Source organism: Prunus mume, linkage group LG5 (genome assembly GCF_029339155.1).
Source record: "Prunus mume cultivar Tortuosa linkage group LG5, ASM2933915v1, whole genome shotgun sequence".
NCBI lineage: Eukaryota > Viridiplantae > Streptophyta > Magnoliopsida > Rosales > Rosaceae > Prunus > Prunus mume.
In genome coordinates, this window is record NC_142702.1 from 24,676,650 (window position 1) to 24,692,917 (window position 16,268).

General features: G+C 38.7%; 3 pseudogenes across 2 annotated transcripts; 1 reads left to right on the forward strand and 2 right to left on the reverse strand.

Annotated features, from left to right (window-relative positions):
- Nucleotides 1–3,778: 3,778 nt before the first annotated feature.
- LOC148917402 (uncharacterized) lies at nt 3,779–7,190 on the reverse strand (annotated as a pseudogene). The gene is made up of 3 exons (XR_016127005.1): nt 6,014–7,190; nt 5,858–5,909; nt 3,779–4,146 (listed from the first exon to the last, which is right to left on the reverse strand). The product of XR_016127005.1 is annotated as an uncharacterized LOC148917402 (transcript).
- Nucleotides 7,191–8,113: 923 nt separating this feature from the next.
- On the forward strand, nt 8,114–12,094 carry LOC103332497 (sulfate transporter 3.1-like; annotated as a pseudogene).
- A 552-nt stretch (nt 12,095–12,646) lies between these two features.
- LOC148917403 (uncharacterized) lies at nt 12,647–15,377 on the reverse strand (annotated as a pseudogene). The gene is made up of 2 exons (XR_016127496.1): nt 13,372–15,377; nt 12,647–13,028 (listed from the first exon to the last, which is right to left on the reverse strand). The product of XR_016127496.1 is annotated as an uncharacterized LOC148917403 (transcript).
- Between the last annotated feature and the right edge of the window lie 891 nt (nt 15,378–16,268).

Below are 16,268 nucleotides of genomic sequence, written 5' to 3' on the forward strand. Positions count from 1 at the left end.
TTTAAAAGTTAAATTTCTCTTAAATGCGTGTAGATACACATATGCTAAATGTAGAAGCTTGGGATCCAATTCTAGGTGTATTCAATCTAGACTTTGGTGTATTCAATTATGACCTTAAAATACTCCATTAAAATTTGAGTGTATTAAAAAAAAAAAAAAACTCATTGATTTTAAAGGGAATACAAATTGTGGTTGATTTAGATAGATTTTGATAGGGAAGATTGTTAGGTGGTGTTTTAGTTTTGTTGCGTGCAGTGTTACTCTTTCTCCTTGACTGGATTTTCCTTGTTTGGGGGTTTTTAAAGTCAAGATTTTAACGAGGCCACATAGTTGCACTGCAAATTTCCAGTAATTATGGTTGATTGTAAGATGTTTATCTGTTTTGAATGAAGTTCATTTGCTTTTGATTTAAAAAAAAGATAGATTTTAGACCCTTTTTTTTTCTGTGAAGAATCTTTGCTTTCCCCAAAGATTTTGATAAATATATTACTTTTATTCTCAAGAATAGAGTTCACCACCTCTACTACCATCATCTTGTCATGACTATCACCACCACCGCCTCGCCGCTGCCCCCACTTGACATGGTCATATTGATTCATTACCACCACTCTCCCCACCACCACCATTAATGCAATTATCATCCCCACCACCGTCATCTCTCTACTACCATCATTATTTCGAATTTATAGAATTTTATAAAAATCTAACCAACTTTATTTGCCTTGCCTGTTGCTTCTATAGCTTGTGTGTTATATTGTCAACAACTTAAAGGTTCTGCTACTTCTGTGATTTTTATATATTTATAATCTTAAGTAGATCTTTAAGCAATGCTCTTGTTGAATTTATACTTTGTTTACTAGCTTTGTTCAATTTTTACCTCCTTCCTTTGTGAATAAGTTTCAAATATATGTTTTTGTCATGGAGATTGCAAGATTTGCTTCTGATCATACATTAAACATTCAATATTCCTGAGGCAGGATGGAGAAATAGGGGGAAAAAGCTTGAGATAAAGGTTGAAAATGAGTGTTGAAGCTTTGCAAGTAGCTAAGGTGTACCGCCACCTTCTCAGGGCTGTCAAGAAACACGTTGCCAAAGAAGACAGGGCGGCGAAGCATTTAACTGTCAGATCCATTCTTTCATTCAGCAGTGAAGTAATTAAGCTTGTCCCATCCATTACTACATCCTGATTTCTTTTCCTGGTTCAGCTTGTACACCAACACATCAGGTGCTGCTATGTATTATTTTTCAGATCAAAGTACTTTTTTCTGAGTTTTGCAAATTGTAAGGTCCCTGTGATGTTCCAAGTTGGTCTTCATCAACATGCATCTAGAGCTTGATCTCTATTTTCTCAACATTGGAACTTGGTCTTCATCAACATGCATCTAGAGCTTGATCTCTATTTTCTTCTCTCACCCTTTGAGGAATTTAGGGAGCCACTTAGCACACTCTTTGGGAATGCGCGTGAGATTGTTTTTGTAATCGATGTAGTAAAGCCTGAATCTTAAGGTATAGCCATCACCCCATTCATAGTCATCAAACAGAGCCCAGTGGAAATATCCTTTCAAGTTCACTCCATTCTTCATTGCCCTGTTTATCCGGTTGCCTCAGATTATTTTCAATTCTATGTGGATCCTTCAGTGCAGCATCAAGTCCAAGTTTATTATCCTTTGGCTCAGTAATTCCATTTTCAGTAATGTAGATTATCGGATTCCGACCATGCATTTCCTAGAGAGGAGCCCGATCACAGTGCTGACTGGTAGAGACAGAAGGGTGAAGAGAAAGTCAACAAAATCCTTGCCAGCTTCGACGAAGATAACTTTTTTATGCTTTTTGTCGATGAGGAGCTTCAAACTAACTGGAGAAGCAGAGATTGATTTGGTTTTGGGTCCGGATTTGGAGGGGGCCATTGAGGAAGAGTGAGTAAGAAACAAGATTATTAAGGACCTATTTATTTGTAGACCCGCTACTTTGAGAAATTGAAACGTTTTTTAATGGTCATTTGGATGGACCTTATCCAAATTATACGTTTTTTAATTGTCATTTTGGGGGAAATCCTCTTCTTTTCTTGGGATAGATTATTCAATTATCTTTATGACATAACCTAGCATGACATTTCATATTTTTATTAATGGGCTTACGAGATGTTGCAGGATATTCATTCTCGTACCTTGGGGGTGAAGGCTAACCAATCAAATTAAGCAAACAATTTCTTCATCCAAAGGGAAATGAGAAAATATTGAAGTCCGAAATAGTCATTACATAAATCCAAAATAAGGAAAACCTCCAAATTGACATCATAGAATACGAATCTCAATTCACGAAGCACAAATGTTTAGGCCTTCTTATTACGAATCTCATCATAGAATACGAATCTCATTAGTAATGTTGATAGCTTGTACAAATCACCATAAGCTAAGCCTATTATGAATCGCCACATAGCTATAGCAGATCACTTGTCTACCGACCCGACAATACACTGACCTTCCTTAGAAGGCGTCCAAGAGTCGGGTATGTTTCTACCCGACCACTAAGCCAAGTATTCCCAAACCCAAGGTGGGCTAAAAAGCCAACAGACCTGACCAAGCTCTTGTCAAACCGATCAGTTTCGTCCCTATGGTTTATAGCCTGGCTAAACACAAAGATTGATTAAATGCATGTCCCATCCTCAAAACAAGTGTCGCCATATCCTTTGATTTCCAAGTGAACAGGTAAGTGATGGAAAGAGATCATTTAATTCATCTCCCATCCTTGGTTGCCTGTCACTTCGCCATCTGAGCTCTGTTCAGCTATATGGAGATAACAGAGCATTCAATGCAACTTAGGCTAGGGGAACAGAAGATAAAGATCTTCTCTACAGAAATATCTTGATCCCCCTCCCCCTATAAATACCCTTCACCTACACCAGGACAAGAATAATAACTCTTCACATGGTAAAAACCCTATATCCATTTCCTCTCAAACAAAAGATAGTTTCGACCTTAAGATATCGTTCAAAGTGTGCAATCTTCCTTCGGAGGTTATCCATAGTGGTAAAGTTGTCCATACAAGAAGGATATACAGAAGAACAAGTAAGGACTGTAATAAAATAGAAATCCCAATCCATGGACCAAAGTTAGTGGTGGGCATCTTAAACCTCGAAGGTCCATCGATTTCACATTTGGTATTGGTAGATATTCGGCAATAGAATATGGTATGGTAGCGGTATCAAGTACCATGTCCGAATAGTATAACTTTATGTTTTTGTTATTTATATTTGGATTGTGTTTGTATTTTTGTAAGGACATAATTTTAACTATTTTGTTTTGTAAGCCATAAGGCATGAGTTTTAACTATTTGGGTTTGATGAATTTGTTGATGGATAAATATTGATTTGGTTGATTTGGATATTGAATATCTTGATGGATATTGAATATGTTGATTATGATTTGTATATTGAATATGTTGAATATTTGAATTTGTAACTTAGGCATCACTTATTTGTGTTGTAGTTCCTTTTTTAGTTGTATAGAATAGAAATCCCAATCGTATCGGTATGGCTCAATACATCAACCGTAGCCCACCCCTAACCAAAGTGTACATGATCCGAAGTAATAGAATAGAAATCCCAATCCACAAACCAAAATGAAACCCCAAAAGCTCAATGTCGATAGAGGACCAAAGTTGAAAAGTTTGTGATGTTTCTTTCCAAGGAAGACATAAGAGCAGTATTTGACTCTAGTGATGCCTTCACCAACTTCAAACACTACAAGAGAGAGAAATATACACGTAAGACATTTAGCTATCTAAATAGATCAAGCAGCCTCTGATAAGAGTTAGAGAAATATATAGGACATGAAACCTCTTGCATGCCAAGATCAACCTCCTTAACTTGAAGTGCATCAATCCCCTTCACGTTGAACTTTTGAAGCACTGCAACATTTGATTTGGTGGTCATTGGCTTCACTTCCAAATTATCCATTATCATGTAAATAACACCACCCTTGACATAGCCAGCCTTAATATTGCTCGAGTCATTGTTGGTCGGCAATGGCAATTGAAGGATATTGGCCGCAGAAATTGTTGTTTTGGGTTTGAGCAGGGTGTCCTTAAGATTGAGTGGCAAGTATGAGTCGACACTAAGAGTTTCGGCACTTTCGTAAAGGTTGCCTAATCAACCAACCATACCATCAGTTGAGAGGAGCCTAGTAACAGTTGCAACATGCAAAGACAGAAAACTGAAAAGGAAATCAACAACTTCCTTGCTTGCTTCAGCTTCAGCAAACAGAACTTTGTGGCTTTTTGTGTCAACCAGAAGCTTCAAACTCATGCTAGCCCTGTTGGTGGTAGCCATTGAGGGGATATTAAGGACAGAGAAGAAGGAGCATGTGCTTAAGCATTCAAAGACCTATTTATAAGCTTCACAAAAGAAGTTATCCCAAATTCAAAATTATTCAAAAAGGCAATGGTGAATGGATCAAGAAGGTGGAGGGTCACCTTGGACTCTGCATCATCAGTCGACCAGAAAGCAACTCTACATATACAAATCTGTCATTACCTATACATAGGTAATATATTCTACGGATGAGTGAATAAATATGTATTTATTTCCACTAGTTGGCATTCATTAACTAAACCAACAGCCAGATTCACAATTCGTTTTGTTTTGTATTTGCTTTTTCATATTAGTTGTATTGTATCTTCAGGCTTACTAGTTTAGAGGCAAAAGACAGTGAAAAAGCCAACTAACAGGTCTATGCTCCCTTCAGCAAACGGAATTTTGTGGCTTTTTTACATGGACTAGGAGTTTCACCTTAGTTTTGGTGAATGCCATTGATAACTTCAAGAAGACTGATCCATAATTACATGGATGAGTTTATTCTTTGGAATGGATGATGAACTTCATAGATCAAGTAAGAGGAGAGAAATTTAATAGGTAAAGAGAGAGAAGATAATAGATCACTATAACATGTAATTTTGTCACATGTACGCGTGAGTATGGATTAATCTGGTGTGAAAAGTAGGAGGAGCTGTAATGCAAGGCATCAAAAAGCTTTAATAACCTTGCAAACTGCCACTTTAGAAAGAAAACTACATTTGATGTATTTAGAAATTGAAGTAAGAATTTGTGTGACATGACAAGGGTTTGAGTTGCAAGGTGTCCGTTTTAGTTAACCATAGGTTTCATGCAAATGTTAACCACCAACATGCAAAGACAGAAGAGTGAAAAGAAAATCAACAACTTATTTGCTTGCTTGTAACTCTTTGTGCAAAGAGGATAGAGAAGGACGACAGGCGTATAATATGCCTGAAAAGCCTTAGAAAGACCTATTTATAAGCTTAGGCAAGCCTTAGAAACGAATGGTACTAAAGCCTATGAACTCATTAAACTGCCCAAATGGATAAAAACAGAGAACTGTTATAAAAGTTGATCTCCTGCCAACTGGTTTGAGATTTGATCATGCCGAAAAGAAACTAAGAAATGGAGGCCCAAAACATAAAATCAACAGAAAAACCAAAAACAAAACAGTGCAAATGCCTTAGAGAATCAGTGCTTCATAAAGTCCACATTTATCCCTGCGAAGCAGTGTAGATGAGCAAGTTTAATTCAGCCGCACGATCGGTTCTCCTTGTTCATTTTTGTATCAACGACAGTGCAAAAGTATCACTGGGAAAGCAGATTGGTTTCCTTGGACTTGTTGGACCGTTTTTACCATATCTTGCGGTATAATATTTGTTACCAATAAGATCGGAGGGCCAAAGTTGAAATAATCCAATGTAAGCCAATACAGTCAATGTCAATATCCACAAACTAAAAGGAACCTCCAAAAGCTCAATTTCTTTAGAGGACCAAAGTTGAAACCTTCATGCACTTTATTACCATTTGTAAGAGCGGTTTTTGACTCAAATGATGCCTTCACCAACTTCAAACCCTAAGAAGCAAAAGCAAAAAGAAAATATGTTGTATCAATCAATAGACACAGATAGAGAACACTATTTATTGTAAACAAAACAAATTTTACAAAAGAGATCAAACCTCTTCAATGTCAAGATCAACCACCTTCTCTTCAAAAGCATCAAACCGTCTTAAAGTTCAACGTTTTAAGCAATGTGATACTTGATACAGTAGACATAGGCTTCACTTCCAAATCATCCATTATCATGTACATAATGTCGCTCTTGACGTATCCGCTCTTAATATTGCCGGACGTCACTCCAGTAGGTTCTGGTGGAGGAGCAACATAAAACACCCGGGTGGATATTTTGAGTGAAATGCACGTTGGACAAGTTGGTACAGGACTATCAGAAATATGGCGCTTGCAATTTGCACAGAGGTAGAACCGTTTAGGTGCATTAGAGTCATTGTTGGCTGGCAAATCAAGGATGTTAGCGCCAGAAATTGTTGTCTTGGGTTTCAGCAGGGAGTCCTTGTTAAGATTGGGTTGCATGTATGTGTCACTGAGATTTTCGAGGCTCTCGTAAAGTTTGCCTAAGCAACCAACCATGCCACCATTAGAGAGGAGGAGCCTAGTCACAGTTGCAAAATGCAAGGACAGAAGAGTGAAGAGAAAATCCACAACTTCCTTGCTTGCTTCAGCACACAGTACTTCAGCAAGCAAAAACATGTTCAAATGCAGGAGATGGAACAAAATCAAGTGAAATGGCCTAAGGTTGCATGCACCCTATTAGTTAGTATTTCAGTACAGGATCATCAGACCAGGAAGGTTGATTCACTAGTGACCTGCCACATGACTGTGAAAACAGTGTAATCCTAATTCCCCGCCAACCAAAAGCTTATTATCTTTCAATTTCGGACCAACTTAAGTCAGTTCCGGTACACCAAGAGGTACCCTTCAAGGATGTGGCATCCAGGGGTAGGCGGCGTTTGGGCTCTCGCCTAGGCGGCCTAGGAGGTCTAGGCGGCCTAGGCGGCTCTAGGCGGTTCTAGGCGGCCCTAGGAGGGTCTAGGCGGCTCTAGGCGGCCCTAGGCTGATCTAGGCTGTCCTAGGCGGCCCTAGGCGGCTCTAGGCACTCAAGGAAGGTCTAGGCACTCAAGGAAGGTCTAGGCGGCCCTAGGCGGCTCTAGGCGGCCTAGGCGGCTCGAGGTGGGTCTGGGAGGGCATTTTGCCTTTGAGGCGTGGACGAAGGGCGGTGTGCGCAGGATCCGCTGCTTGTTAGGAAGAAAGATGGAGAGACGGAGAGAGAGAGATCGAGACAAAAGAGGAAGGAGAAGGAGACGCTGGGAAGAAGAAGATATCTGACCTAATTTTTATATTTGAAAAGTATAGCCGCGCGGCTATACTATTAATTGGAAAAAAACACGCGGAGTACGAAGGCGTGGCAATTTCATATTTTATATTTTATATTTAACCCGTATAGCCGCCCGGCTATACTATTTATTTCAGGAAAAATAAAATAAAAAATGGAGTATAACCGTCCGGTTGTACTCTTTTAATATGGGTTTAGATATGCAATTATGAAGATCAATTAATTTGATAAGGTTTAATAGTCGGTATAGATATGCAATTATGAAGATCAATTAATTTGATGTTGCCGTTCCTAAGTGATGACATCATTGCTTTTTTAAGTGAAAAGACATCATTGCTTTTTTAAGAGAGAAGAAGAAAGCAGAAGAATTTGATCTCTTTGTATTAGTTTGAAGTTCAATACGTACCCAATCCAATTCATTCATCCATATTCAAAAACAAACATTCCAAAAGAAGCTTCAAAATGTCAACTTGAAATGCTGTTAAAGGAACACATTCGTTAGAACTGCATTTGATTGCAATGATGCCTTTCAACAATTTCAAACCCTAACAAGGAAATGAAACAAAAATGCTCTTCACCATAAATTCTTACAGAATACCAAGTGCAATATTTGAATATATAGAATGGTAAATTATCACGTTAGAAAAAATTAATAAACACAAACCTTATCCTTATTGAGAGGAACCACAATCTCTTCAAGTGAACGAACATCCCTAATATTGAGGTTTTTAAGCAGAGCGATACTTGAAATGGCAGACATAGGCTTCACTTCCATATCATCCGTTATCTCTCTCACAAACCCACCTTTCTTGCCGCTGGCTGCAACTGCCGGCCGAGCAACATAAGTCATGGGTTTGGAAATGAAGTTATGGCACTTTGGACAAATGGCCTTAGGGTCGTCAGCCACATAGCATACCTCGCCAGAGTAGGAGTAGCTTGACGGCTGACATGACCGACAGGTGTGCAACTTTTACCTTTTGATATTCACCGTCGGTCAAGCAGGAAGAAGTTGATGGGCGCCACCAATTGGTATTGGCAGCTTCTTAGGTTTTAGAAGGACATCCTTGTTGAGGTTGGGTTGCAAGTATGTGTCGTTTAAGTTTTCTAAGCTGCCGTAGAGTTTGCCTAAACCAACGATCATGCATTTTCTAGAGAGGAGCCCAATCACAGTGCTGACGGGTAGAGATAGAAGGGTGAAGAGAAAGTCAACAACATGCGTTGGAGATGAAATGGGGCCAAATTTTGAGTTTTTTTTTTTTGGTTTAGCCCCAGGGTTGGAGAAGGCCTTACAAAAGGTGCAATGCAACCGTATATATACATAGAGATAGCGATAGAAAGAGAGATTTTTGTAGTTGGTAGCTAAGTAAAGAATTATAAATGTAGTAATTATTATTGGTCAGCAAATGATGACTTGGGTTTGAGCAACGTGTCCTTGCCAAGATTGGGCTGCAAATCTTATAAAGTTGGCCTAAGCAGCCAACCATGCTGTTCTTGGAGAGGAGCCTAATGATGGTGCCAACATGCAGAGACAGAATAGTTAAGAAACAATCAACAATTTCTTTGCTCACTTCAGCAAACAAAACTTGGTGGCATATTGTGTCTATTAGGAGCTTCAAGCTCACACTAGGGTTGGAGGTTGCTGCCATATTGAACTAGTGATGAAGAAGACATAGCTTATTGTCTACAGCATATGCCAATATTTGTTTCGTATTGCATAGATTCATAATTGAAGCACTCAGACGTTGCCTTTATTGCAGTGAACCTCAACATTTGTATCATGGTACAGGGCATTGTGCTAATGAAACTCAACATTGGAACTTGGTCTTCATCAACATGCATCTAGAGCTTGATCTCTATTTCTCTCACCCTTTTAGGACTTTAGGGAGCACTTAGTAGACTCTTTGGGAATGCGCTTGAGATTGTTTTTGTAATCGATGTAGTAAAGCCCGAATCGTAAGGTAAAGACATATCTTGAGGCTTCTTTGGAGCTAAAGGATCATTGCGGTAGCAGATTGGCTTCATTAGACTTGCAGGGTCGTTTTTACCATATCTTGAGGTGTAATAGTTGATGCCAACAAAATCGAAGGAATCCTTCAACAATCTCCTCTCTTCCTTGGTGAAAATGGGCAGCCTTTCCTTGACCAAATGTACTCATGCTCTTTGGATAATCTCCATATACCAATGGCTCCGTGTACCATCCAAGTTCAAAGTCCAAATTTCTCTTTACTGCAGCTCTGTCTTCTGTTGATTCTGAGTAAGGCTCCACATATTCTCCTGTAAGACTAATTCCAATTTGTCCACCTTGTTTCTCTGTAAAGCTCAACAACAGTGGCATGGGCTAGGACTCCTAGGAGAGAGCTATGGCTCACAATGTAAGGTTCATTGACTGAATTGCCTTCCCTGCATGGAAACCCTGCTGGAACAGAACCCCTTCCCAGCGCATAAATTCCAAGGTCATATCCCAATTTGACAATGATCAACGGCTTGTTGTTTGCGATCCAATTTTTTACCGTCTCCAAATGTTCTAAAACAGATTTCAGGGTAAGCCTTGAAATCATCCACAAAGGAACTTCAATGGGCTGAAAAGGATATGGTGTTAACTGCCCACAAAGGAACACATTGGTGAGAACTGCATTGGATTCCAATGATGCCTTCAGCAATTTCAGACCCTAAGAATTCATGAAAGGAAAATCATCATTTTGAATAAGATAAAAATACCTCCAAACAAAACAAAAACAAAAAGAACGCAAACCTCATCCATGCCTAGATGAACGGTCCTCTCTTCAAGGGTACCAACTTCCTTAACATTGAACTTGTTCCGCATCACGATATGGTAGACATAGGCTATAAGAACTCACTTCAATTTCTGATGGCCGCTATAAGAAAACTGGTGTTTGATTAGGTGTTTTGCATCCTGAAAACACAAAGATGTGACCGAAAAGTTATTGCTAGAGAAAGCAACAGAGATTTTAGCCTGTAAAAGTAGTATGTAATTTATAAAAGCTTTTTGTATTTTGTATTTTGGTTTTTACCTATAATGACAATTTTTTTTAATTAATGCCTGAATTTTCTGGTGGATATATATTGTCAGATAGGAAAGCTGAAGAAGGGGCTTAATCCAATGTCCTTTGGAGACCTTGTGTTTGTGTCTCCTTATCTGTGACAACAGCTTTCAAAACTGGAGTCATAGCTCTCGCTGTAAGTAATTAACATAATTCTTTAGTTACTAATGTTGGTTAGGCCAGTTGATCACGAGAAAGAACATGTTGTATTGCAAACCGTTCTTAATTATGACAATTAATGGATTGTGGGTTTTCCTAATTGTTATGTGCAGGAAGGAATAGCAGTAGGGACAGGGAGAAGCTTTTCCATGTTCAAGAATGACCACATTGATGGGAACAAGGAAATGATTGCCATTGGGATGATGAACATTGCTGGTTCTTGCACTTCTTGCTACCCACAGGTTAATCACTCATCGTACACATTTAGGGTTTAATCTTAATTAGATTCATTTCATGTTGCTAATTAAGCGAAAAAAATTTCATCAATATTCAAGGCCGTTTTCCAGATCAGCAGTTAACTACAATGCAGGATGCAAGATGGCAATGTCAAACGTTGTCATGGCAATTGCGGTTATGTTCACATTGTTGTTCCTCACTCCTCTGTTCCATTACACTCCCCTGGTTGTTCTATCTGCTATTATAATAGCTGCCATGCTTGGCCTCATAGACTATGAAGCCGCAATTCACCTCTCGAAGGTTGACACGTTTGACTTTGTTGTCTGCATGAGTGCCTGTATCGGTGTTGTTTTTGGCAGCATTGAAATCGGCCTAGTCTTAGTGGTACGTACGACTATATGCCACACCAGTAAAAAGTTATTGTGTGTGACAATAACACCATATCAACAACTTAACATTACTTATTAGAACTAATATTTCTTTTTTCTTGTGTGTAGGTTGCAATATCTACTTTCGTTTGTGGCAGGGCCAAGGACTTTTGTTCAAGGAAACCTTCCGAATTCCATATATGGTTTACAGAAATGTTGAGCAGTATCCCAATGCAAGCAACGTTCCTGGAATTCTCATACTTGAGATTGATGCTCCCATTTACTTTGCAAATACCAACTACTTAAGAGAAAGGTACTAATTAATTAAACCTGAACACACTCTTGCATGTTATAATCAAATTTAAAAATAATAATTTGAAAGTTGACCCAAAGTCCTACCTGTTTTCAGGATTACAAGGTGGATAAATGATGAGGAGGAAGATAGGACCAAATCTGCAGGGGAAAGTAGCTTACGATATGTGATATTGGATATGACTGGTAATCAAGGGAAACAAATAGTGCACATATATATATATATATATAAGTATTGTGACATTTTTTATCCTGAAATTAATTTGTTTTCTGGTTTAATTTGCAGCTGTTGGTAACATAGACACAAGTGGGATAAGCATGTTTGAAGTGGTCAAAAAGCTTGTTGACAGAAGGGGGCTCCAGGTTCAAAAATCTGCAACAGTCTCTTTCAATTTATCAAATATTTCCTTCCAAATTTTTATTTCATCTGTTTATATAACTCTGTAATTTTGTTCCCATCTGTGTTTAGCTTGTACTGGCGAACCCGGGAAGTGAGGTGATGAAGAAGATGAACAAGTCAGAGTTGATTGAGAATACATGTCAAGAATGGATTTATCTCACAGTTGCAGAGGCTGTTGCAGCATGAACCTCATGCTTCACTCCACCAAGCCCAACCCTGGCAAAGATCAAGAACTAGCTGCATGGAACAACGTTGATGGCTTTGGCTGGCTACAATGTGAATTTATGTATCAGAAAGCAATATCCACATAAATATGAAGACTCATTTGAATTAAGGAGAAATGAATTTCAGGAAACGACGTTTGATGGCTTTGGCGGCTATACTATTAATTTCAGGAAAAAAATTTTAAAAAATAAAGGCGTATAGCCGTACAGCTATACTCTTTTAATATATTATATTTAAACACTATAGCCGATCGGCCATACTATTTACTTCAAAAAAAATTTAAAAACAGCATATAGCCATTCGGCTATACTATTAATTTCAAAAACACCGAGTATAGCCGGTTGGCCGTACTCTTTTAATATATTATATTCAAATAGTATAGCCGCGCGGCTATACTATTTATTTTTTTTCAAAAGGGGCAAAAATAGTCAGCCGCCCGGCGATACTACTAATTTTTTAAAAAAATAAAGAAAAACTATAGCCGTCCGGCTATACTATTAGGTTAGGAAAAAAATTAAAAAGAAGGTATAGCTGTATGGCTATACTCTTTTTATATATTTTATTTAAAGAGTACAGCCGCCCGGCTATACGCTGTGTCTTTTTTCACATTTTCAGTCCAATTAATAGTATAGCAAAAATGAAGAAGACGATACATTCAACAGCAAAAGAGTAATACATGAGTTCAAAAACATCTCGGAGTCACAAGCTCCAAAGTTCTAGCAAAAGTCAGTTCAGCTACCTTAACAGAAGAAACAATCCTCTGAAGGAGCATGGTGAAGTCGATTTCATCAATTTACAACTGACTGATTACCACGAAAAACCTCCAAAAAATAACAGTGTAAGACACTCTTTATGAATCCCTTGTCCGAACTCAGACGCACAACAGTCAAACAAGCTCTAAAATTCCATTTCCAGAATTGATCAAGTGCAAAGTTGACATGTTTACTCCTCTTTCTTCTCAAGGAAGACATTGGTGAGAACTGCGTTAGACTCCAATGATGCCTTGAGCAATTTCAGACCCTAAAAAATTAATGAAAAGAAAATGATCATTTTGAACAAAATAACAATTCCTCCAACCAAAACAAAAAAACAAAAGAATATAATAGCAGATGAACTGTGGCAAATTAGCTTTGATTAAAAGCCTATATGATAATGTATGATGGTTGTATCGTCTATTGATCGAGTGCGTAGAGTAGAAATCAAAGCATAAAAAGTGTATCTATCCTATCCTTCCCAACTTGAATCAATTAAGAAAATAATAAAAAGTGGGGTTTGTAATTGATGTGCATATATATTTTGCATATTCAAGATGCACACATATATTCACAGTTCAAAATGTTGAGAGAAGTTTAGGAATGCACACCTCATCCATGCCTAGAAGAACCATCCTCTCTTCAAGGGTACCAACCTCTAACATTGAACCTGTTCAACATAGCTATACACGATATGGTAGACATAGGCTTCACTTCCAAATTATCCATTATCATGTATGTAACAACATCTTTCACATACCCTCCTACACCACCAGACGATCCTTCCGTGATAGCCTGTGCTGCAACATAAGGCACCTTGGTAGAGAGAGTATATTTGCACTGTGGGCAAATGGCTCTAGGATCGTCAGCTATAAAGCGGTGGTAGCTCCCACACATGTACACCGATTTAGCCAATGATTCATCATTGGTCAACAGATGAGGAACATTAGCACCACCAATTGGTGCCTTGGGTTTCAGCAATGTGTCCCTGTTGAGATTAGGTAATATATACGTGTCATTAAGAAGTTCAAGACTATCATAAAGCTTGCCTAAGCTGCTCACCATGTTATCCTTAGAGAGGACCCTAATCACATTTCCAACAGGTAAAGCCAGCAGCGTGAAAACGAAATCCACAAAGTCCTTGCCTGCTTCAGCAAACAGAACCTTGTGGCCCTTTGTGTCAATCAAGAGCTTCAAGCTTACAGTGTTGGTTGCCATTGATGCAGTTACAAGGGGAATTGGGACCAACAGGCCTTATAGAGAAATTAGGGAACTGTAATAAAATAAGTGAGTAAATAAGCATAGCCACAACCCAACCCAGAACGCACACGCCTAAACAAGTAAGGTTAAAGGAGGCACCTTTAGGCTTTAGCAGGAAAAACAGCAATTATATTATATTTATATATATAAAACTAAAGAAAAAAGTATCAAAAACTAATAATCATAAATACATATTCCCCCTTTTTCTATTTAGAAACTGGAAAATTTAACTCAAAATACCATTCTTCTAAATACTTTGCATGGACCTCAACACAAAAAAAAACTAAAAAATAAGAAGAAATATGTGCTCTGTCTTTATTAACTTCCCTTGCGTCCTTTCTGGACCTTAATTTTGGGCTTGACTGTGGACAAGGGATTCCATAGCTCTCAGAAATACGGTTACTGCATCTCACACAAATGTAGAACAATTTAGAAAGATTCTAGTCTGTTGGTCGGCAATGGCAATTGAAGGATATTGGCCGCAGAAATTGTTGTGTTGGGTTTGAGCAGGGTGTCCTTAAGATTGAGTGGCAAGTATGAGTTGACACTAAGGCTTTCGGCACTCTGGTAAAGGTTGCCTAAGTAACCAGCCATACCATCAGTTGAGAGGAGCCTAGTAACAGTTGCAACATGCAAAGACAGAAAACTGAAAAGGAAATCAACAACTTCCTTGCTTGCTTCAGCAAACAGAACTTTGTGGCTTTTTGTGTCAATCAGAAGCTTCAAACTCACGCTAGCGCTGCTGGTGGTAGCCATTGAGGGGATATTAAGGGCAGACCTTCGCAAAAAAAGTATCCTAAATTCAAAATTATTCAAAAATGGCAATGGTGAACGGATCAAGAAGGTGGAGGGTCACCTTGGACTCTGCATCATTTAGTCGACCACAAAGCAACTCTACACATACAAATCTGTCATTACCTATACATAGGGAATATAATCTACAGATGAGTGAATAAATATATATTTATTTCCACCAAAAAACTGTAATCTTAAATAGGTTCGAAAAATCGGCCTAGGCGCTAGGTGGGAGGACACCGCCGCAATTTCACCCTAATCATTAGGGGTAGGCGCCAGGGAGTTAGGCGGCGCCTGGGCTCCCGCCTAGGCGGCCCTAGGCTGCTCTAGGCGACCCTAGGCGGCTCTAGGAGGCTCTAGGCTGCTCTAGGCGGCCCTAGGCGGCTCTAGGCGGCGTTTTGCCGTTGAGGGGTGGACGAAGGGCGGCTGAAGCGCGCAGGATCCGCTGCTTGTTAGGAAGAAAGACGGAGAGAGAGAGAGATCGAGACAGAGAGGAAGGAGAGGGCGATGCTAGGAAGAAGAAGATATCTGACCTAATTTTCAATATAACTACTGGGTTGGATTTTGTAAAATGGCCTTAAACATTGTATTAAAATGGGCCTATTTTTTTTGCGTCAATCAGAAGCTTCAAACTCACGCTAGCGTGAGTATGGATTAATCTGGTGTGAAAAATAGGAGGAGCTGTAATGCAAGGTCAAATTATTTTATTATTATTTTTCTTTTTCAAATCAAGCTAAAATGTAATAAAATAATAATTTAATTTGACATATCGAGTGGAGTTAAATAGATGTCAAATTGCCACATCAGCCATCAAATTTAAATTTGATGTTTGGTATTTGACATCTCCCTTGGAGATGCTTTAGAAACAAAACTACAATTGATGTGTTTAGAAATTGAAGTAAGAATTTGTGTGACATGACAAGGGTTTGAGTTGCAAGGTGTCCGTGTTAGTTAACCATAGGTTTCATGCAAATGTTAACCACCAATATGCAAAGACAGAAGAGTGAAAAGAAAATCAACAACTTATTTGCTTGCTTGTAACTCTTTGTGCAAAGAGGACAGAGCCCAAATGGGAAAAAAAAAAAAAAAACAGAGAACCGTTATAAAAGTTGGTCTCCCGCCAACTGGTTTGAGATTTGATCGTGCCGAAAAGAAACTAAAAAATGGAGGCCCAAAACATAAAATCAACAGAAAAACAAAAAACAAAACAGTGCAAATGCCGTAGAGAATCAGTGCTTCATAAAGTCCACATTTATCCTTGCGGAGCAGTGTAGATGAGCAAGTTTACTTCAGCCGCACGATCGGTTCTCCTTGTTCATTTTTGTATCAACGACAGTGCAAAAGGATCATTGGGATAGCAGATTGGTTTCCTTTGACTTTGGGTCGTTTTTACCATATTTTGCGGTATAATATTTGTTACCAATAAGATCAGAGGGCCAAAGTTGAAATAATC